The sequence below is a fragment of the Hetaerina americana genome, unplaced genomic scaffold (assembly GCF_022747635.1).
Source record: "Hetaerina americana unplaced genomic scaffold, ioHetAmer1.1.p SCAF_25, whole genome shotgun sequence".
In the NCBI taxonomy this organism is placed as follows: domain Eukaryota; kingdom Metazoa; phylum Arthropoda; class Insecta; order Odonata; family Calopterygidae; genus Hetaerina; species Hetaerina americana.
The window spans coordinates 532,665-557,730 of NW_027286819.1; the positions used below are offsets into that span (position 1 = coordinate 532,665).

The 25,066-nt window shown below is 44.7% G+C and overlaps 2 protein-coding genes across 2 annotated transcripts in view; one reads left to right on the forward strand and one right to left on the reverse strand.

Annotated features, from left to right (window-relative positions):
- LOC139689566 (unconventional myosin-Ie-like) overlaps positions 1–25,066 on the reverse strand; it is a 516,942-nt gene that overhangs the window by 422,731 nt on the left and 69,145 nt on the right. The gene's annotated exons all lie outside the window — the stretch shown is intronic.
- The window catches only part of LOC139689584 (uncharacterized), a 173,472-nt gene that overhangs the window by 88,389 nt on the left and 60,017 nt on the right, over positions 1–25,066 (forward strand). The window contains exon 2 of the mRNA XM_071586747.1: positions 12,595–12,718. The gene's annotated coding sequence lies outside the window, so the exon portion shown is untranslated. The remainder of the gene's footprint in view (positions 1–12,594; positions 12,719–25,066) is intronic.

Below are 25,066 nucleotides of genomic sequence, written 5' to 3' on the forward strand. Positions count from 1 at the left end.
TGTGATAGTCCATCTAAGACAGGCACAAAATTAACGCTTTAATCGAATGAGTGGGAAAATACATGAAATAGTCTTCGATGAACCGTATAACGATCATTAAAAACACTTGATCACCGCTTGTCTTTTGATTTTCAGTCGAGATATTTTGTGCTTCATGGAACGATGATAAGCCGTCTCAGACTTACAGCCGAGTCACAAAACGACTTTTTCCGCTGAAATAATAACACGTGAGGCCAGTGCGATACAAGTTTAAGTTTCAAAACACAGTAGGGAGATAGTTCCATAATTTCCGGAAGAGTTTATAACTCTATTCATACATTTTTAATGCGTATTTCGGTGTTATTTCCATGATTATGTATACATTTAAAAAAACTAAAGATAATATCGAGGCTCAAAGTGCTTCATGGATGTGAAACCTCGCCTTTGAGAACGACCGTCGATTGAAGAATTTAGCGATGATGTGGGCGTGGCGGGGTTTTGCGCACGGGAGGCGAAGAGAGTCAAGACGGGGAGAATTGAGTAAAGCAGAAGAGGCGGGTGGAGGCAATATTGACAGGTGCGGTGGGATGTTGACACGTGGATGACGGAAGGGAAGAAAGTTCGGTAGGCAAAAATAAAAGAAGAAAGGGCAGTGCACGAAGATCGGAAGTGCATACGAAAAAATGGATAAAGAAATAATTTAGGCAAAAACAAGAGGAAGTTGTCACAATCCATACCCATACAAGGAAAAATAATAGTAGTCATTCGAATTATGCTAATTAGAAAAAATACCGATTCTCCAAACGAAATAAATCTTCCTCCATTTTAAGAAGGGCGCTCGCTTCGCCCGGAGATACCCTTCACTCGTCGCCTGCGAATGTGATCGGAAAAGTTGACGTTCGCTTACCTTCACATCGCTTCTGCCAACAAATCCTTTCCCATTAGATAGCCGCTAAACGTATAATACAAACGATTACGATAATTTTCCGGTAATTGCCGCCCCGAGATTCAAACAACACTTCTTCCAAGAAATCTCGCCCAACTATCATGAAAATCGCAAGACACATTCTCGTCCCGCATGGCGGTTGACGAACGCTAACATTTTCATAAATGGAAAGAGGTCGGATACCACGCGTATCTGACGGGAAATTATTATTGCACGGGAAGGAAACAAAATCTAAAGTCGTGCGCGAGGTCATTTTCGAAGCGAATGCAATTACAGCGAAAGGAGGATGGAGGATTAATAAGGGCGCTCGAAACAGCTTTGATTTCATTCCGGACGAATTACAGGTCGCGTGCGTGCCATCGTTCCAATGACAAGAGGATACCCCTGGTGAAAGAGGCAATTGCGTGCGCTCATGAGAGTCCGCGTGAGTCGATGATGGGATCATATTTATAAAAAATGGCGCATTAGTTATTAAAATTGCGATTAGGGCGAAGTAGATGAAAGTCTTCACATGCCTCATGAGATTCCAGAGTCAAAAGCCAATAAGAAGACGAGGGACAGGAAATACTAGGAGTGAACATAGGCAAAAAAATACAAAAGGTGGGGTCGCGTCCATTGAAGATCTGGGTCCCTTCTTCTGGCCACAACCTCCCCTCCGCACCAACCCCGAGGGCCATGGTTACAAAAAAACACGAGGCTACGCACGGGCGTCCGAATGTGGGAACGTTAACGGCTTAGTACACGACAGAGAAAATAAATATTCAGAAAACCACAACGTAAAAACTCATAGAAATACAAAAAATAGGAAATCGTGATCACAAATATTTTTACATGGTTAAAAAATGTATGCGCAATGCGCAAGGTGTTCCCCCTTCATTGAAATAATCACGGTTGTAGTAAAAAAGGACAAACATGGAAGCAATTTGAAAAAAAAAGACCTCGTTCACGCACACAGCTACACACTGTACTACTCGGTTTAAGTGCGTGTGTCGGAGTATACAATAACACATACATACACATTGCGCTTTTACATTATACAGAGTCGCACCCAAAAGTGGTAGGACTGATTTTCTCTGGCGCGAACGGAGCGGTGGATGGGGGTCTGCCCGGCAGGGTAAGGTGGAGGGGGCTCTTAGCAACAGACCGACACCAACCTCAGTCGCCTGCCGGCTGTCGTTGAGTGAGGACACCGTTTTTAGTGAAGCAAGTTTTTTGTCCGCGTCGAAAAACAAAATGAATCTGAATTTAGAGCAACGTTATTCCGTGAAGTTTTGTGCGAAACTCGGGAAGACGGCAACTCAGACCCTCGATATGATCAAGCAGGCTTATGGGGACACTGCCTTAAGCCGTTCCACAGTATTAGAGTGGCACAAGTTGTTTAAAGAGGGTAGGGAGCTCGTTGAAGACGACCATCGCTCCGGACGGCCGTCGACGGCAAGGACCGACACGAATGTGGACAGTGAGGACACTGCTGAACACAGACCGACGCTTAACCAGTGAAGAAATTGCAGACCATTGTTTGGGTCTGTCGGCATCCAACGTCCAACGCATTATTTCACAGGATTTGGCCATGCGCAAGGTGTGCGCCAAGATGATGCCGAAAATTCTGAGTGTCGACCAACAGGCAACGCGTGTGCGCATTTCCGAAGAAGTGTTAGCCAATTTGCAGCGAGATGAAAATTGTTTGAACAATGTGATAACTGGTGATGAAACATGGGTTTTTCAATAAGACCCCGAAACGAAAAGACAATCCGCGGAATGGCACACTTCCGCGTCCCCACGTTCAAAAAACGCTTGCATGAGCAAATCAAAATTCAAAACAATGTTGATTGTGTTTTTCGACAGTCATGGAGTGGTTCACAAGGAGTTTGTCCCACCAGGGGAGACTGTGAATGCGAACTTTTACGTGCAGGTGCTCACCCGCCTCCGAGAACGCGTGAAAAGAGTCCGACCGGCCATCGCAAACTGCTGGGTACTTCATCATGACAACGCGCCGTGCCATGGCGCGCTCGTCGTCAGACAGCTCCTGGCCAAATACGGCGTTGCCACGTTGCCGCACCCGCCCTATTCTCCCGATCTGGCACCACCGGACTTCTTCTTCTTCCCCCTGATGAAAAGACAGCTCAAGAAATGACGTTTTGACTCGATAAAGGCCGTTCAAGAGGCTTCGACGAGGGTCATCAACGATATCCCTAAAGAAAATTTCCAGCGGGCGTACGGGGAATGGGATCAACGTTATACTAAGTGTGTAGCAGCTCAAGGAGCATACTTTGAAGATTATTAAGTCGATATAAGTATATCGTCAATAAAATTCTTGTAAAAAAATCAGTCCTACCACTTTAGGGTGCGACCCTGTATATATTATCATCAGGTAATCTACCGGTTAAGGTAGGTATATGGATGGACACAGCTGCTAATTAAATATTTTGTGATTCCTAACAAAATCCAGTATCCTACCCTACAAAAGGTCCCTCTCCAGCTCTGAGTACTTTCTTCCTCCCTTCATCCCGTCCAACATCCCTATCCTGTTCCTTCCCTTTCCTCGTTTGACTAACATTCTCCCCTCTATCACAGTCTTCAACATCCCACTGCCGGTCAACACCCCCTTCATCCACTTTTCCTGCCTCCATAGGATTTCTCCCAACAAACCCCTATCTTCGCCAACCATACCAAGTACTTCCTCATTTGATTTCTTCTCTGTCAATTTCACCTTCTCCATTCTTCTTCACACCCACATTTCAAAAGCCTCAAGTCTACGCCTACCCTCCTGCTTTAATGACCACGTTTCCGCACCGTACATAGCTACACTCCATATCAAAGTTTTTACGAGTCTTTTCTTAACATCCTCACTCAACGTCCCTCTCATCAACTCCCTCCTCCTTGTGAAAGCCTCTTTGCCTAGCGCAATGCTTCTCCTTACGTCCCTACTACTTTGACCGTGTTGGTACAAAACACTTCCGAGCTACGTAAACTGTTCTACCTGCTCCAGTTTTTCCCCTCCTATTTTAATGTTTAGCTTAGCCTTTTTCTTCCTAGAAAATTCCATAACCTTTGTTTTATTAATATTGATTCTCATCCCATACCAGTCGCACTGAATTTCCAATTCACTAAGCAATGCTTGCAGCCCCTTGGCTGACTGACAAACTAAAGCTTGGTCATCAGCAAACCTAACTGATTTGACGAATTTACCACCCACTTTCATTCCTACCTCCAGTTCTTCGAATGCCTCTTTGATCATTTCCTCTGAATACAGACTGAACAGCAACGGTGATAATGGGCAACCCTGGCTTACACCTCTTCCTAACACTGCCCATCCGGACTCCCCGTTCCCCACCCTCGCCCGAGTAGTGTGAGACATGTACAGGGGTCGGATTAGCCTCCTTTCCCTCCAATCTATTCCTATTTTCTGCAATATACTCATTAGTGTTTCCCAATTCACTCTATCAAACGCTTTTTCGAAATCTACGAAACAAGCAAATACCTCCTGGTTGTGTTCTATATTCCTCTCGATTAATAATCTCATTACTGCAATGGCATCACGCGTACCTCTCCCATTCCTAAACCCGAACATGTAATCCCCTAAGTAATCATTTTCCCTACTCTCTATCCTTTTGTTTATCATCCTGAGAACAACTTTAGCTGCGTTGGATATCAAACTGACTGTCCTGTAGTCCTCACATGATGTAGCCTTTACCTTTTTCGGAATAGGAGCTAAAACTGATCTCACAAAGTCTTCCGCCCAGATTCCTTCCTCATAAATACTACGAATCAGCCCATATAGCCTATTCCTCCCACATTTGCCTAAACATTTCCATAGTTCCGAAGGAATGTTATCCACCCCCACGGCCTTTAGTTTCATCTCCCTTTATGTCCCTTCTATCTCATCGTCGAGTATGCCTGGACCTAAGCTATCTTCCTCTACGTCATGTTCCTTTTCTATGTCTATATTTGTTGGTCTAAGCTCTTTACTATACAGTTCTTCTATATATCCCATCTATCTCTCTTGGATCTTACCTGTGTCAACTATTATCTTACCCACCTTATCTCTAACTGTTAGCATAGATCTCCCTTTCTTACTTCCCGATAAAGTTTTACTTTGCTGCAAGGCGCACCGATTCCAGCCTTCCTCTGCAGACTTTCCATGTCCTCCCACTGCGTCTTCCACCAAGTTGCTTTTGCTTTATTTGTTGCCCGAATCAATTAATTGTTTAATTCTTTGTACTTCATTTTGCCTAACTCTGTATTCACATTCTTCTATTTTCTCCGCTCATCCATCTTTGTAATCATCTCATCCGTGATCCATGGTTTCCTATTCCTTTTCGCATTAACGGTTCCAATAGTGTCTTTTACGGCTTTGGACAACCCTTTCTTGATACTTTCCCATTTTTCTTTGATAGTACTTAGCTCTTTACCATCCTCCATGATTTCCTCTACCGCCTGTTGGTACTCCTTCCTTTTCATACCATTTAATGCTTCTACATTCCATTTTCTAACCCGCCGCCCCTGCCTTATCTTTTTGAAACGGACGCTAAATTTCATAACAACTAAATTGTGGTCAGAGTCCGCATCTGCTCCCGGGAAGCTGTGCGAATTTATCACACTGGTCCTAAACTTGTGTCTAACCAGGATATAATCTAGCTGATACCTTTCTGAGTCACCTGACATTTTCCTATACCTGCGTCTTTTGTGGTGTCTAAACCAAGTGTTGGTGATAACTAACCCCTGTCCCCTGCAGAATCCCACGTCCCTCCCCACATCCGATAACCCTATAGAATTAAAAACTCTTGAAATGGCACTCACTTACATCTTTATGGCCTATCAGCATCCGGGCCTCTATGTCGTTCACTGATGGGAGTGGCCTTAAATTGTTACTTTGTGGAAGCAAAGCATATCGGGGGGTGGACACTGTGTTTTTCCGAATGAGTTTTGGTGTACGTGGCCTTTGTTTTGACTTGCGAGGTCTTGATCAATACTTTGTAGGTTGAAGCCTGGGTCTCGTAAGTTGCAATAGTTGCGGATAGCATGTTGTTCTATTTTCCGATTTTGTGTCAATTCCACCCCCTCCCTCTCCCTTTCCTCTCCCCAACCATTCCTCTCACCCCGCCTTCGCCTCCCGTTCTCCTCTTCCCCTGGCCCCCTTCCCTTTCTCTCGCAGCCCTCACCTCAACAATTCCAGCAGTCATTACTTCCATATCTTCAGATGAAGACGGATTGTTTCCGTCGAAATATCATGAAAATACGTGTGAGTGTTCTTTTTTTTGTTTCTATATTGTGTGTTACCGTGTATTGTACTATATACATATATATATGTAAAAACACAGATTTAGATTTTTAGAATATAGAAACACAAAGAAAGGACACTCACAATTTGTTATTTGAAAATAACAAATTGTGAGTGTCCTTTCTTTGTGTTTCTATATTCTAAAAATCTAAATCTGTGTTTTTACATATTTGTGCGTCGCCGAAGAGCGTTCCATTTCGAAGATATTATATATATATATATATATATATATATATATATATATATATATATATATATATATATATACATACACACACACATATATGTACATATACATACAGATATACGCATATATATACAAAAAAAATATTATTGCACATATACGCCGATATAACATAACAACAGAATCTGACTTTGACGGCCATGCCGTTGAAACGTCAAAACTACATATGCGAGTGTTCTTTCGTGGTGTTTCTGGGTTTAAAAAATCTATGTCAGTGTTTTCATGTAAATGTGCATCGCCAAATATATGCATTAATTAAGTCACCTCGATAGCTCCGTCGGTAGGAACATCGGTCCGGCCAATCGAAGATCCGTGGTTCAAGTTACTGTCAAGGAAACATTTTTACCCTTGTGATCTACTTCGTTCCGTCTTCACACATTACAGAAAGGACACATGGACACACATTTCAGAAAGTTTAAGCTTTCGGTCTTCCCAGAGGCCTTCTTCAGGTCTGTCAGTCCGACCTAATTTTGCCTCTTTAATATTACATATACTAGAGTTCAATAGGTGGAATCGACCACTTGGAAATTTCGCATTATCCTATGCATCCGCACCTGAAAACCCGATTTTTATGAGGCTCAGAACGCATTCCATTTTCGTGAAAAAAATACCCAAATCGTTCCAAGGGCAGGGGACATCGTAATTCGAGCTGGCTGCAAGGACCACGCCCCCTTTGGCTAAGCATTAGACAAGCAGGTCGTTCCCAATTCCACGTCAGGAACATCCCACTATCTTATGCACACAAGGAAAACGAACGAAAGGAATCACGTAAGCCATTTTAGGACCGCCGTTAAGTGTAATGTAGATCATCATGAGGTGAATCATACATTGGAGGGACATGCAGAGCTATGTAAGTCCGCCCAAGGAGGGAACAATAGACGGTCACGAGGAACAAAAAACTACAATTTGTAAATTTCCGCCATCGCGAAACACGCCTGAAGTGATCCCGGCCGCATTATTCTTTCTGACGAAACAAAAACCAGTGATAGAGAGAAAATATACCATTCCAGTATAATACAAGAGGCCATATAAATCAAAAAAACGCCCAAAAACACGAATGGAGTAGGCGGCCGTCGGTGGTGCCACAAGCGGCGTTTTCAGCTCGAAACTGTTGTCGAGAATGCCGAACAAAACTCGGAAAAACGGATAGAAATTCTACCGAAAACCGCTGCGGAAGCCGAAGGACCAAGCTATTCTTCAATTCAGGCGCTGTCGATTCAGCAGAGCGAAGGCTTCGTCCGCTGAAGGGCCTTCCTCCTCCGGCACCGGATAAACGACTAACCAATCCCGCAGTTGCCAGGATTCATCATCATCTCTTGTGTTTTCCTACACACGTATTATTATGGGGTGAATAAATAAAAGAGTTTCCCGTTGCCTCCCTTAAAGCGTGTTTTGAAACGTGAGGCATCGCCACTCAAATGGTCGCCCCACTGGGGTCAAGACGCATTTGCAGCCCTCCCTCTAAGAAACGGACGCCGCCAGGGCTACCTTTCGTCCGGCTCTTGCTTAACCTTCCGGGAGCATTTATCATTGCCCCTCCGGTCCAGGGGTATTTAGAAGGCGCAAGTCCCTTCACCACGCCAAGGCCGTTGGGTTCATTTGGATGTCATCGGGTAGTTCAGACAGCATGCAATATGGCACCAGGCATATGCGACTGTGCATAAACAGTTTCGCATTAATTCTTACGAAATATCTTCTTTTCAATCAGCCATGTCTTCCTCGCGTTGGAATCCAAGCAAAGGGATCAGAAAAGCTAATCGTAACGCGGAAATGACTGAAATTCAACTTCACTAGAAACAAGCGCACGATTTCGGCAAGCGAAATCAAGGAATGCTTTCGCCGTGGGAAATCGACAGAAAAAATGCCAATTTTTTCCATTTCCGTCTCTTGGATAGAAACAGTAACCATAACAACAGTGAGGAAAAGGTTTCAAGACCCGCAGGCGCACGTCTCGTCCGCTCTCCCAGACTCCACTCAGAACCCGCAATGCCCCATTTACCTGCGGAAGGGAAAAAAGAGAGAGATTTAGCGAGAGAACGTGAATGAATGCCCACGACAGAAGCCACGCGTCGGGGGGAATGCGGCGCGTGACTTGCGTAGAAAAACAATACACCACATATCAGTTTCGAAATCGCGAAAATGCATCAAAGGAAGTCGTTCAAGAACACCTTACTTTAAAATTTACCACCAGAGGCGAGGCCATACTCAATAGTGAAACATTTGTCATCGTAATTATGTCATGAGAAATAGCAGTGATGATTCAACCAATGAATTGCATGTGGACATCATGGTAGACTTCAGCGTGATGAGGGTGAGTAAGATTTATTCATATATTCCCCAACTCAAGCCTAAGTAAAAGCTCGAAGCAGAAGAGGATCTCCAGTTCAGTTTCATTGAGAGACGCCTCGCACCATCGCGCCACAACTGCCCACTTGGCCTCGTCGCCGCGAGAGAGTCCAATCAACCAGAGACCTGTGTATTAAATTACCTGCAAATTCTACATCCAAGGAAATGTTTTTTACGAAGATATCTCCGACAGAATTGATCGCGCTGTGTACTCGCGAGGAAGGTTTGATTTTGAAACCAGATCGAGTTTCAACGTCGAGCAGCTAGGTTTGTGAAAAGTTGTTATGAACAAGGTAGCACTGTCGCGACACTATCGAAAGAATTACGATGGGAACCACTCCTTGACCGTAGGTTAAAATACAGTTTAAATTTACCAAGTAAATTTGAGGCAGGCGATTTATCTGAAGATGTTAAAGACATATTTCCGGCCCCCACTTACTATGGTGGATCAGATGACCAACGTAAAACCAGCAAGATTAATAATAGAACGGATTAAAATGTCGTTTTTTTCTTCGAACCATTAAAGATCAAAAAAGATATGACAGCAATCACGTAGGAGATAATTAGTATTGGCAGTTTATCTATTTTGTCCATATCCTACACGTTCTTCTCTGCATTTTACTCTTTTTAATTAATAGAACCATTTTTTTAACAGTACAACGACATGGTTTGAATCTGTGTAAGTTGTTATTCAATATTATTGCACGTAAGTGCTTTCTTTCGCGTGATTAATATTTTTCGAGTGTATGATATAAACTAACTGCCAAACCAAATAAACTAGTATTTGTGCATAGGTAACATGATCGGGATTGTGCATGCATGGTTGGTGACCTAACAGCCCCCGCCGCACGCCCTAGCGGCAGATTGCCAGGTATTGCGTGGACGTAGTTCTACTTCGACGGAGGCGTCCTCTCCCGGAGTCATTTCACAATCAACACTTCCCGCGGCACTTCCAATTCAGCCAACTCATCGAAATATTGATATGGGAGTCGAGTTCGTTAAGCCCACATAATTCACCCGAGGATATTTTGTCAACAAGCCCTGCTAGACAATAGCTCACCCATTACATCCACCAGAGTCCAGAGTAGGACCGCCAATTCTCCTGACAACGTTGGGAAACTGCCAGTTCACCAAAGAGTAGCTTTGCTTTGCTTTGGTTTTATAGGATATTTCGGGAGGTTTTCATTTGGACGCTGGGCTGGGTGAGAGTGAAAGCATTAGTGACATGCACGACGTAAAAAATTAGATCAGTACAAATGGTTGAAAGTTAACCCTGACAAAGAGAGTGAATAATTCACATTGGTAGGCGAGGCAGGGAGTAGTAAAAGGGAAATTGACTGGCGTGAACGGTCCGACCTACACACGCAAGGAACCATTTCTCCCTTTCCCCAGCGTCCGCAACAGCAGAAATGATCGCGCGACACGATTCGAACATTCCGAAAAGAAATGGCACCCAATGCTAAGCTATTCATCGGCTTCCTCGATGGCTGCTGACCCCCCGCCACACGACCCCCTGCCGGCTTGCGAGGTAGGATGCCAATGCAAGTCCTGCACACGGGAAACGACGGATCGGCAAACACACCCGTCTTCTTCAGAGCCTCAACCCGGTCCCCATCTCCCCCCCCCTTTGTTCCTCCGCAGGCGCATCCATACTTCAACAGCGCCCCCACTCGAGGCGCGCCTCAAGCCGAGCGCGAAGACCGTAGCATTCATTCCACTTTCACTCGGCCGCTGGCAAGAGATCGAGGCCTCGTATCTTGCATCTTCAAGCATCGCAATAAGAACTCGCTCACTTTTTCCCGATTTTGCACTTTTATAATGATAATAATCATTCGTTTCCGGGAAACGAACATTCTTCACGGCAGACATAAAAAGGAGCCCTCTTCGCTCCAAGCATTTGGAAAGAAAAGTTTTACTGCAAGGCGGGCTCAAAGGGTTCTCGAAAGTTGTTCGTCGCTTTCAGTCCTCGTGCTGAACTTATGAAGAGAGATAATGAACCCAAACAAAGTATTCTAATAATATCAATAGATGTGACAAATACTCCTCTCTAGTATGCGTCACGCTGGGATTTCATCTGGATATTTCCGATTTCTTCCTTATGAGCATCCTTCGAGAACTTTGCAATGGACTTCCTCATTAAAGAAGCAGGCTCCTGGGGGGGGGACTCTTAGAGATGGATGAGACGGAAGGGGGGTTGATATATTCCATATTGATGGAAACCACACGTCAAAATTAATATTTTTTAGACATTTAAATACCCTGCAATCCACCTTTAGGGTGTGTGGCAGGAGGTGAATACACACCGGACTAATTTTGACCCGAATATGACCCTACTGCGGTCAGAAAATGTTAATTAAAAAGGAGTGCTATCAGCGATCCAGAGCTATGGACTAGAGGAAGGAAATGGCAGAGAATGGAGTGAAACGAGCAAAAATAGGGAGACGTGACATAATAGTTTTCGTATTTTTTTGGTACCCTTCAGGTCACCGCTGGGGGTGTGGCAGGGGGTGAATACACACCAGACCAATTTTGACCCGAATATTTTTACCCCCGCCGCGGTCGGACAATGTTATTCCGATCCCTTATCGTTCGCGGGAAAAAATGACATAAATCTATCCGTTCTGCCCTTAATGTCTCTCTCATTTTACTGACATGATCGCTCCTACGGTATCACGTAGGGGTCAATAATACATTTTCAACATCTCCTCTGAAGAGACGCCCTTCCGATCTATGCAAGAGATTTCATCGCCACTCCGTGAGTGATTCCTAGCTCCAATAATATTTTGGATACGCAACTAAGTTTATCATAGCAGCGTTTTACAAATTTAGCTCTACGCTGCACGCCATCCAATTCGGCAATCAATCCAACTTCGTGAGGATCCCATAATATAATAGCAGCATAGCCTTAATTGGGTCTAAACATTCGGGCGCTTGGTAGGGCGTTTTGTCTCAATTCATTTCCATGCAGATATCCCAGTGGTCGAGCGCCATGCCCGACAACCGCCACTGCCAAGCAACTGTTAAGCACTGCAAAGAAATTAATGCGAGGGGGGGCGGAGGGGGCAATAAATAACGCAGCGGCCCGCTGGGATTGAAACCTGATCTGTTTCCTTAGAGCGATGAAAAATTAACGAAAGTTGTGTTCCCAAACCTTTGCCTCCAACATTTCAAGCTACAACATACCGTTAATCTGGCCTGCCTTCAATATTTACGCTGTGATTCTATTTGAGAAATGTCGGATACTGTAACCGAGAAGAAACGGAATGAAAGGATGCCAGGTTAATAAAGCGGACACAATGCACTACGTGAATGCGGCGATGCCGAGTCACGTGGCGGTGGGCGGAGGCGCCAGGGGGCGAACAAGACGCATCCGACCGGAGCTTAAATCCGATGGTTTCCTCGTTAAAGTCGGAAATCACAATGCCGGAAGCAACATGGGCCTCCGCGATTTTTGATAACGCCTGAACACGGCCACAACAATGAGAAATCGAATCCACCGCACAAGAATAAAAAGAAGGCGATGAGAGTGTTTCAACTGTATTTTGCGGGAAAGGGCATCGCCCTCTCTCTACAACCGCCTTCGGATGCGGGCCGTTATGCCTCCGGGGGACAGGCACGCGTTCCCTCCAGTTGGGTTCGGGTTGGCGCGGGGAAAAATTGACAACCCGACCGAGGCCAAACAGCCACGCTCAACTATCACCGCGGATGACTCCTCCCGCTTCGACTCCGAGGCAAACTGAGGAATGATCGAAGCGGTGCTCCATAATACTCATACACGTCTCTCTTCTTTCTTTCCAGGGTCCGGCACGCAACTCCTGGTCCGGCGATACGCATTGAGCATCTCCCCGATAAGATACATTCCAAGGGTCCCTGGAATCACTTCAAGAAGATCCAAGGACTCCTGTTCGCGTCCGAGCTTAGGGTAAGCGGACCTTATCATCTAAGCAGAGGAGATGAGGCATCACAAGGCGATGGACGCCACCAGCCGCTGCCATTTGTGCATTTTCATTTCTGAATAGGAGCCAATCGATCATGTTGGGTTTTCTACGTGCACCCCGGCATCGCTCCAATTCCAAACCCCATTGCCGATAAACTTTCGTAACTCCACATATTCCCTGATCTGTCTATTCATTCCGTCCAGCATCCCTGGTCCATCCCTCCGTCACCTTTATGCGCCATTCCGCACTATGCTGTATCACACGTCTCATCAGCATCTCGAAGTCGCTCTATACGAGTATAATCTTCTGCGCCCAGTTTTTCTTACTCCTGTGTGTTTTTTCTTACCTCAATCCCTTATATCACCCCTCTAACTATCCTCTCCTCCTGATCGTTTCAAAATGCGAAAAATACGTACGGAACCTGGCTATGTATTAACATTTTCATTTAAAACAATTTCGCATCATTACGGCGTTTATCTTCCGACTCTATCCTCTTCCTGCGAAAGCGTCTCCCCTTAATTCCCTCGCCGTTTTATCCATTCTCATCCAAACCAATTTCTACAAAAGCGAAGTGCTCTCTACCTGATCTGATTTATGGTCCCCAAATTCCAATGTTTAAACTTGTCCATGTTCTATTCCTTGAAAGTCTCACCACCTTCTTTTTTTATATATTTATGATTTATATAACACACGGATTATATGATGCGCGAAGTAATAAATTATAACTTTCTTTGTAATGACGTCAAAAAAGACGGGTCTTTCCGCACGAACTGTGAGGACTGCTCAATGATGAGTTTATCGTTTTTTTCCATTTACATGACTTGCTGTGAACAATTTGTTTTTACTTTATATTATCAGTTTAATTAGTAGTCTAACTATGGCAAAAGTTTATTTGATTTGGCTCAAGTAACGCGGGAGCAGCAGCCGTTGCAATTTGAAACATGTCCAGTTCGCTTTCGCCTGCTTCTGATGATGGAAAACGCTTTTCACGCAGGTGCTTCCTCGCGCCGGAGAATAGGCAAATGACGCATGGGGTTGGGTTTGACATAAACCATTAAGAAGGATGAGGTACACACTTCTAATTAATTTTCGCGAGGTAGCTTTGCGAAATGGGCAACACGGAATAGCTTTGATGGAAGAAAACATTGACACGGCTGCCGCCATTGCGAGGAAGGATCGTCGGATAACATTAACAAAAACACTGAACACGTTCCATCCAGTGCCGCCCACTAGATGGCAACAGAGAAACTGCGTATGGGTCGTTTTTGCGCGGAGAGTTCATTTCTGTTTTCAATGCGGAGAACTGAACATGTTTCAAATTACCGCCGCTGACGCAATACTCAAGTAAAAACAATGAAACTTGTACCACATTACATAACATTATTATTATAAGGTAATCTACCGGTTAAGGTAGGTTTTTGGATGGACGCAACTACCAAATATATATTTTGAGACCTCTAACAAAACGCAAAATCCAGCAACCTACTCTACATCAAATCCTTCCTCATATCTGTGAACTTAATTCCTCCCTTCATCCCGTCCAACAATAACTATCCCGTTCCTGCCCTTTCCTCGTTTGCCTAACATTCTCCCCTGTATTGCAGTCTTCAGCATCCCAATGCCAATAAATACGCCCTTCATCCATTTTTCCTGCCTCCATAGGATTTCTCTCAACAAACCTCTCTTCGCCCATCAAACCCAGCACCTCGTCATTTGTTTTCCTTTCGGTCCATTTCATCTTCTCCATTCTTCCATAATAATATAATAAAAGTTTTATATTAGTATTTTCTAACTAGTCAGACGAAAAAGTATACGACATAAATATTGATCAGCCCTCTCCATAGCAAACTATTACTTGAGCGAGGCTACATTGACCACCCCTCCGATTGCCGTATACGTGGACCCGCATATGGCGTACGTGGGTGGACCAGTCTCCAGCCAGCCACTCCTCCAGCCAGCCAGTCCCCCGACCCCCCATCCACATTTCCGCCCATCGCTTCCTTCCTCCACCACTTCTAAAAAGTTTGACCCCGAGGAATGCCATTTCCGAATACAGCTAGCGACATCAGTTTATTCCTCGCCGAAGAAGATGAGGAAATGCACGACATAAAACCAGTTGCTCATCCATTTTCGGGATTTCATTTACCAATTTTTCTCAAAGAACTAATTGCCCAGAAACACGACTAGCCTTCGACGAACATTGAAAATAATAGAGAGTGTAGTTTCATGTGTCTGGCGGGAAATATTATTTTAAATCAAAGTCTGAAATTTCCATATCGTCACATTCCACTCAAATGAGGTTCAAGAGGCCACACACATACTGCCTTCCCTTTTCCCTCTCCATGACTACCACCGACAGGTCACCGAAGTCGTCACTGTTGTCGGTTGGCGACCCCTCTACCACACGCGATTGCCTCTTTAATACCAAGTTTAAAACCCTTTACCAAATAATTTCTGACTCAGAAAACCTTTCTCGTTATGAATTTCCGATCCGCCAAATTCACCCAAGGCTTCTGAAAATGCATGTCATTTTTTCCGATTTTTTTACGAAAATCGCAAAAAAAATATCCCAGATTTCTATCCGTGTTCCGCCTTTCTCGTTAGACTGGGATCCCTTTAAAACCGGCTTGCGAGGCCCACCTTGCGTTGTCGTAGACGGAGAGAGAAACGGTACCGGCCAGACACACACACCTGTAGATCCAGGGAACCATGAGAAACCAACAATTGTGATCGACATTCCAGGATCCATCCTGGCAAGCGACTAAGAAACATTTTCACAACAAGTGAACTAGGATTCATCAAACGAGTACTGAGAAACATTTGAACTGAGGATAGGAGTAGTGGTAGTATTTAGGAGAGAAGATCGGCTGGGAAAGGATGCAGGGTGGAGAGAGAAACCCGGCGTCTCTCTTGTCGAAAGACGCCAATGGGTCCACAGCTTAAATTCCCATCCGACGGACGTCATACTCACACAACCTCGTACTCTCCACAAAGCACCTAAGGTAGGGATCGGGATAATAGTACTGAAGAATATCTGCAACCTCCAGGATTCGAACCTGGGCCCTCTCGGTGGGAAGCCTGTACATCAGCCACCGTACCATTCCGATCCCCCTTAATTGAGGATATAGCGAAAGGAGAACTGACGCGGAAAGCGCAGTTATGAAAAACTCCCGATGGATGTAAACTTTAAGTTCCTGTCGAGAATTATTCATAAACTGACCTGGTCTACCTGGACTCATAATTACCGCAATGGAAACAACCGAGACGAAGGAATACGCGCTCTTCGAGGAGTAGTAGTACTTGTATTAGGGGTTTTTAGGGTGCATCGACAGCTGTGGTAATTTTGCACCACTGTCAAAACGTTTAAAACCTCGATTCAATTTTAATAGATACATTAATATTTTTAAAAACCGTTGAAAAGTAACAGACATCAAACTTAAGTTGCCTCATTAGATCAGTTTCCCTTAAAAATGTTAAAACTCTATTTAAGGAGTTGGGGTCATCGTCTAAAATATATGTGACACTTAAATCTCCCCTTAATTAAAACCTTTTCCATCGCCCTTTGATAGTCATTGCTTTGTGTGGGGATGTGTTTCAACGTCAGGGGTGAAGCGAGCGACCGACGACTGCCGCCCCTCGATCCGGGAACGGCGCGTGTCCCAGGGGAAGAAGGCCCAGCGGGAAGGAGAGAGCCAATAGACGAAGAACATACAGCGGAATCGCCCAGCCGGCGCCCGCCCGCGCTACCTCCTCCAAGGCCGGGGGGTCTCTCGACGAAGGAAAGGAGTCCGTCCCACCCACGCCCGGGGTCCCCTTCCCCTCGGCTCCGGACAACTGCCCGGGGGACGAGTGAAAGTTGGATCGCCTCGCAATCACGTACGCCCACGGCCAACGGAGGAGGAGGGCGGCAGCGATCGGGGAAGGGGATCACTTTTTCGATTCCCTTCTCGACGAAGCAAGCATGTTGACTCAACTCCTCCAATCACGTGCGATCCTGGCTCCTTGTCGAGCGCCACGAGTGACCGAAAAGTGCAACAACACCCGCGTAAACAGGGTAATCAGTTCACAAGAAGGGCCCAAAAGACAACAAGAAAAAAACTCAATACATCTTAGGAGTCTAAATCAATTTCGAGCATCGAGTAAACGACATAATGTTGCGTCTCCTCCGTTGGTTAAAAACAACATATCAACTAAAAGACCTAGTGTTCTTATTGGTCGACGGATGAAAAATGAAGCAATTGCTGATTGGCTGAACTTGGAAGACGAGTCATCGCGAACGACTGGAGGATTCGTTCGAGCTCGCGGCAATCACAAATTGAGTTCTCGCATTCGATTAAGAGCCGACATTTAGAGTGAACTTACGAGGGTAATTTGAAAATGTTCTTAGATTGGAATAGATATAAACTACTTGACTCATTGAAACTTTTTTATATTTCAATGAAGTCTCCCTGTACATTAATGCACTTGGTCCAGCGATGTTTCAGTGTCTTGATCCCATCTCGAAAATTAGATTCCTTCAGCCCCTAAAAAATACTCATCTACTTCGGCTGTATTTGTTTGAAGAGAATCTCCGCCCACCAGAGGAAACTTTTGAGTTTGGGGAAGGGATGGAAATCTGACTGAGCCAAATCAGGCGAATAAGGCGGGCGTGGCGACAATTCGTACCTTAGTTCGTGTGTTTTTGCCATGGCAATGACACTTGTGTGTGGGCGTGCATTGTCTCGACGAAAAATGACTTTCTCCCTTGCCTAACCTGGCCTTTTTCCGTGTATCTTTTTATGTAGTTGGTCCAGGAGGTTAGCGCAGTATTGTCGAGGAATTGTTTGACCAATGGGAAGAAAATCAATCAGCAGAATCCCCTTCGCTTCCCAGAAAACTGAAGCCATCGCCTTTCCGGCTGACCGTATTGCCTTTGCTTTCTTCGGTGGTTGTGAATCACCGTGTTTCCAATGCTTTGACTGCTATTTTGTCTGTTGTGGTTTAGTAGCAGACCCAAGTGTCATCTGTGGTCACAAGCCAACGCTGTCGGCTTGTGGCCACAGATGAAACTTGAGTCTGCTACAAAAAACATTGCTCGGAAATTTCCATTTTGATGCGTTTGTGATCCTGCCTTAAGAGTCGTAGCACCTATTTAGCAGATTATTTTATTGTATCCAATTCCACCGTTAAAATGCGATATGCCCTTTCAGATGGCATCCCTACAACCTCAGCAATTTCTCGCAATGCCGCAATGTCGCAATTTCATGCACTTTGGCAATAGTTTCTGGGGTGGCACTGGCACATTTTGACCGACCACTACGCGGATGATCGCCTAAGCTATCCCGACCCAACTTAAACTCGCTTATCCACTTAGCAGCAGTTGAATATGAAGGAGCAGAAGTATTTAATCACACTGCTCGAATCTCAATTTTTTCCATCTTCACAAGTCACTACAGGGGAATAACAACAGAGAGGCGTCCGCACCACAGATGTCTTCCCATAGTATTGACGCCTTACGTGTTCACTCATGAAGAATTTACTATTACTACGCGGGAAACTCGTTACACTAGCGCTGACATCTGGCGGTGATTCCGAAATCCTTTCCAACTACCTCGCACCTTGTGAACTTGAAGATACTTAAGCGGACTCGCCTTCTCGCTAAGTTTATAACTACTTGCATATTTCTAATTCCAAGTCAATCAGCAGCAAGGTATTGACCGACATCAAACCACACATTCCCTGAATTTTTCTGGTTTCTGAAAAATATTCGCACACCCCAAAAATCATCCTGAAATGGCAAACACTTCAAAAATCATTCCGCTGGTACAATTGTTTTGATCAAGCTCAATTTGAAATACGCTCAGCAATAGTAGAAAAAAAACTGGATTCCACTCATATGGCAAACTTAAACGTTTGCACATGCCGCTTTTGCAGTGCTGCCTGATGGTGACACGCATCACTCGAAGGTCATGACTTATGCAGAAATGTCAAATGCACCAGGAGATATATCTCCAAATATATATATATATATATATATATATATATATATATATATATATATATATATATATAAATCGCTTCCAAAGTTAATCTTCCTTTGCCCACGGATCAAACCAAGATAAATACAACTTCACACAAAGAAATAGTAAACAAAATAAGATGTTTATAGTGTAAAATAATACAAGGTACTTCCACTGGATAATGTCCTTATCATCATCTAGTACATAACGTTTATAAGCAAGGAATGGCCACGGACCCTTAAAAATCGTCATAATTGGACGCTATTATTATTCACAACGGAAACTTTATTTTAAATGAGTTAAAAAATAATTGTACACATATTATACCTTGGAAAATACCTACAAGAAATTAATCTTATTGGTTTGCAGCGATCCCCCAGAGTTGCCCCAGATATTTCCTCTTTTTTGCTCCACTCAGGTCGACCAACAGGAACACTCCCGTCTATTGATTAATGTTTTGGTTTGGCACCACTGTGGAATGGTCTTAAGCTGTTGATTTTCGAGATTAGCATTTCCGTAAGCCCTGAACAAAGGGTTAGTCCGGAATGCCGTCATAAATACTTGGGTCTTGACTTATTTTTTTAGAGAACGATGTCCTCAATTGAAATTATTTTAACTTTCGTTGGTGATCGTCGCCAAAGCGACTCCTGGCGATTAGTCGCTCCATTATTGATTAAATTGGTATTATTTACGCGATGCCTTTTCTCACAACACGGCTGACTCTCAACACAAATCACATCTTCCTGTCGTTTCCGACCGTCAAGCGTTCTCACACCCTATTACAAGCAGCACGGTGGCTGGCTCAAGAGTGGGTATTATTTATTTATGCGTGAATTTAAATCCGCGAGACAGAACACAAAAACATTAAACTTTTCGTTTGTATGATGTTTTATAAGTGATTTTATTGTGTTATGAAAATTAGAGCTACTTAAAGAAATACCAACGGATTATGAAAAATACCTAGGGCAAGTCAATATCGTGCATTTCTGTTTCGCCATTATGCAAATCATCCGGGATCAATTCCATGTCCTCTATTAGAGATTAGAATTTCATGTTTTAAGGAATATTCCCCTCTCGCCCGTGTGCGAAAACCCTGTGAGCCCAATTCGGTCGACTTGACCTCTTTTAAGTCCTACAGGCGAGTTGATTATTATTTGCTTGAATAAATCAACTTCATCATCATCAGTATTTCAATAATAGAATTCATTTACTTCAGTCCATATCTTTCCATTCCATCATATTTGAATGCAAGGCAAGGCTGCATATTCTAGGGAGAATAATGTGGTGGTTTCCCGTTGCCTTCCACATCGCAGTACTGCGGCCGATACCGTGAACTTCACACTCGCCGCCTGCTGATACCGGGCCGACCCACTCGGTTTGCGCCACCAGTGCCTAATGGCGAAACTGCTCCCTCTCACCATGGAACTCAATTCAGGAGCTGGCATTTCAGGCTTCAACTTGCTTTCGCACCCTCCCACGTCTTTATAAAATGACGGCCGGGTTAATTTGAGACGACCACCGGCGGGTTCTTACGATAAGTTCTCACATTGAACTTGAGCTGTCCTTCTAACTACGATCTTCACGCCTCGTATTTTTTGCGTCGGGTCGCCGGCAATGCGTGCGTCACCGAGTATGCGCCGTTGCGGCAGAGCGGGAAGTGAATTAAAGACGACGGTGACCCGTGAGTTCCGATCGTCGGAGACGAACGAGCAATTGACAGACGGTGGGCGTAGGCCTCTTTCACCGGCGCGATACTTCCCCGGCGCCGGTGAAAGTGATGGGGAACTCTGCAAGGCAGCACCTCGGCGTAATCTAGACGATGCTATCTTGTTCCATTAAAGAACGAGGCGATCCATTTAACGAGTGCGGGAGATCGCGCGCAGGTAAAGGGGGACCGCTCGCTTTCCTCCGGCGAGGGGCGACTTTCTCAAACAAACGAGGAGGTGCGAAGGGCGACGCGATGGATCTACACACACACACACACGCCCACACACAATAAATAATGCATTCTAAATTCCCCTCCCCCACAATCAGCGAATCGACTGGTTAAGAAATTAGACGCACAGCTCGTAATGGGATTCAAACTTAAGGCGACCACGATTCTTATTTTCAAAACGAAACTACTTTTCTCACAATATATTAACACAGTTTCAGGTGTAACATCAGCATCATGTAATATTTCGTGATGAAAGAAGAAACTTAGCTTTTCCACAAAGAGTATTTTTATGCCGACCTAGGTTTCGTTACATCTTTATGGTGCTCTTCAGACCTGAAGATGTTAAACTATAACGGAACGTAGGTCGTCATAAAAATACTCTAAAAATACCATAAACACATGAATCAACCCGCAGGTCGGTTTGGGAGGTGATGGTAGAGTTCACTCAGCACTAAGCCCTATAGGCGTGTGCAATTCACACACTAGCATGGTACACTGAGGTGGGCGAGTTCCTTTCCCTGTGCTGGTGATAATTTCCCAGGAAGATTTGGTAACCGAAAAATCACATGGCTCGGCTGGAGTTGCATGTGTTCAGAGAGGCTCGCCCGGTGGTCGAACCCGGTCCCTCCGGCTAGTAGTCCAACTCTCTAACACTCCTGGACTATCGTGACCCACAAAAATACTCCATAACAATAATGAAAATAACAATAATAATTCGGCTCCATTCGGGTGAGATCGAGATTGTGGCAATCCCTTCTTCCATCTAATGCATCGTCAAATACATTAAATGAAAATATAATTAATTACATTTGAGCACTAAATAATATAAAAAAGAACTAGATAATTATAATCATCTTGCAATGAATATGAGTACAAAGAGTGTAAAAAGATATACGACATTGCAGGAAAAACGTAAGGAATAACGAACGCTTTCATCCTCGACGAGAAAAAAAAGGAGAAAAAGGGCACTGCAGGAAAACATCCCCACACTTGGAGGAGAGTGTGAAAAACCGGCGAAAACCTACAGATGGATTAAGCTCAAGTTATAATTCACTAAATAAAAAAATAAAAATAAATCAATGCATGAAAAATAGGTAAAAAAACAGAAGGAATAACTGATATACACATTCAAATGTGGAGAAAAATTAATGAAAATAAAATTACCGATTAATAATGCAGACGTAAGAAATAATAAAAAAATTAAAGCAAAAAATATTACTAAAGTACGATTAAATCATGATGTTAAAAAAATGTAGCAATTTCATACTAAAATTTAATTCTATCATGGAAAACCAAAGTGTCTTCTTTCATTTATTTGCTAACATTCATTTGAATCACTTCCCATGTAAGTGAATTGTCTCAACCTGCTCCAAATTCTATTCCCTTCGACCGAAGTTTCTGTTTCATGAGAAACACATTACAGCCTCCTTTTATTGTGGGGTTCTCATAACAACACTTACAACCACTGACAACACTTGATGCCACTGGTTCAACTGCCATCCAAACCAAAATAAAATAAACCACCACCTGACGGCGCACCCACCAACCGCGCATCACATTCCCACATCGAAATGAAAAAGAACAAGATCTTTTTATCTCTGTGCATTCCTGTGAGTTCACCCTGTGCATTTTATCTCCATTCATTCCTGTTATTTCGAAGTGGAGTCGAGGAATCCAAAATGTTTTAGCTGACTTTTCCGACCGAGTGGCGAACTTGCAGATATCAGGAATTAGAAAGCAGCGACCGTTACTCTGATCTAAGGCCTGTTGATACTAAAACCCCGTGTAAAGGTTACGGCGATTTTCGCAAATCCAGATTAAAATCATCATTATAAAGAACAATCTCCCGATTGAAAAACAAGACGGCCAGCAATGCGAACGATATAAACAGCGATAATAGGATAAGCATTGAAGACAGATAAATAAAACCTGTTCCACAAGGAGGAGGGAACTGATTGACATTGGCCCACTTGAGTAATATCGTAAGACATCAGAAAAAACTTTTGCATTCAAAGCAGTTTTTCACGGTTCCGAAACGTTGGACGTTGAGACAAGAGGCTAAACGTCGAATGGAAGCTTTTAGACGAAAGAAATGGAGAAGAATGGGAAAAACTACATATAAAAGGACGGAAATGAAAAAACGCATAAGTTCCACGCATAATAGGGCAGGAGAGAGGGTTGTTGGGAGAAAGTCTAAGGGAGCAGCAGAATAATGAAAATATCCTCGGAATTTCGGAGTTAGAATTGGCATTTCACCGCCATTCGTTTTCCTTCGTCAGGAGTGGGCTATGTGCTCTCGGCGAACCATAACGCATTGATTAGCAGACTTTTGACAGAACATTGAAGACTGAAGTGCCGAGAAGAGACAGTGGCGTAGCCCGGCAGAGGGAGGGAGAGTATGGGCGCATGGTGGGCGGAGGGAAGGGTGACCGAGAGTATGCGGCGAACAAAAAAAGTGGTGCTTGGGTGACGTGTTCGGAGGCAAGTACGTGTATCTTGGTGCTGGGCACGTCGGAAACCTGCCCTGAGCGTGACATCTCCGTCAATACGTAACGACGTTGCTATGCACGGTTCAAGCGACATCACGCTCGCCCGCGGGCCCTAGAAGCGGTGCGGCCCGAACGCGGGGCTGCCCGCCCCCACACCCCTGGTTCTTGAGCGCCCTCGTCGCATCACTAAGGGGAGGAAGCTCATTAGGAGCGGAGGCCTCATTAGGGGACGGGAGGACAACGGCAGAGGGCGAGCCTCGACTGTTTCTTCCTCCCCGTCCCTTAAATTATTCTCGTAGTCACGGCCACGCGCGAAATGCCTTAATTGACGCCCTAGATTCGCGCAGTGGATATTAATTAGTAAATGGGCAGAGGAAATTATTAATGCTCGCCAGCATCCAAGCCATCAAAGGACGAGAGAGCATCTCTTTCGAAAGTGGATGGAGGAGTGGCGCCACTAACAGATGGTAAACGGAAGAAAAGCGAAAATGCGCGCGTTTTCCCGACAGTGAATGCCCACGCCGTGTGAACTAGATTCGCGATCGACCACGCTGCAAGCCTGGCTGAAATTGCATTCACTTCTGACAAGAAACTTGAGTCGAGTGCTGCATTTCTGTGCCCATCTTCGCACGGGAGTGGCCTCATTTATATGAATAATGGTTGGACATCGAGTTCGTCCGCGGATGTCCAATCGCATGACGACACAAGTCTGACGGAAACTCAACGATCAGTAATATTGCCGATTGCAGTCGTTAAACGATCTGCGCTTCTTTTAGGAGTAAAATTTCATGTAAAGAAAACGCCGGGACTACATTCACCTACAGCGACGGATAGTTTTGAAGATGCTTGGGGATGAGTTAAAAATAAGAGTCAATGATAAATTACAATGTAGGAGAGGTAGGAATGTTCAGGAAATCGGGGAATGTATCACAGTTCCTCACATGGGAATCCTTCCCGATGATAAAAGACACTTGGCTTTTGCACATAAAAATCACGGTTGGAGAGAAGCTTGCATTAGTTTGCTGGTACCGAAAGGCGTCAAGGGGTCCACTGTATTCAAGTTCCATCCGACAGACTCCCACTCAATTGAAGTGCACATCACAGAGCACGGTTAATAAGGATAGAGGCACCCGCCACCGACGGGATTCGAACCCGGGCCCTCCTCGGAAGAGAGGGGAGAAAGTACACTAGCCACCGAGCCATTCCGATCTCCACGAAGAAGTAGACGACGTAATCTTCGATCCATCGACGGACGGCTTCCATCGCGTCACTTTTCGATCGGCTAATATCGATCTTAATGGCCTTTATTATTTTCGCGTTTCTGGCATAAACACTAAATAGAACATTTATCACCACGGTTAAACGACATTTAAATTGATCGCCTTTCACACGACACGGAAACGACAAGTTCAGGCAACGAACACCGAAAGACCGTCGAGAAAAGGTTCCTCAAATCGCCAGAAAACAACGAACCTTTGTTGATGGGACTGACTAATCCGAGTGACGCGCGCAGTCGTTATTCGTGATTGTTACGCAACAATGCCTCGCGCGGGAAACTTCATGGCCACTCCGTGCGGCTCCTCTTGGCTAGGGTGCGCGCGGGACGAGCCTAGGGCCCGTGATTGGAGGCGAACGCAGGAATCGGGGAGCGAGAGCAGAAGAGAGTCGGCAGGCGGGCCGCGAGACGCGACTGACGGCCCGCCATCACGGGGGCGGAAGGGGAGGCGCGCACGTAGAGCGGAGGGTGGCCGTGTGGGAACGTGGCGCCTCGGGCGTTCTATGCAGACTCCCTCTGGCGCCAAGAGAGAAGAGGTTGGCACTATTTATGTTCGGAAAGTAACACCCGCATCACAGGGCTGACATGCTTTAGGCCACGATTCGATGCTGTAACCCGTTGGCGAGATGCGT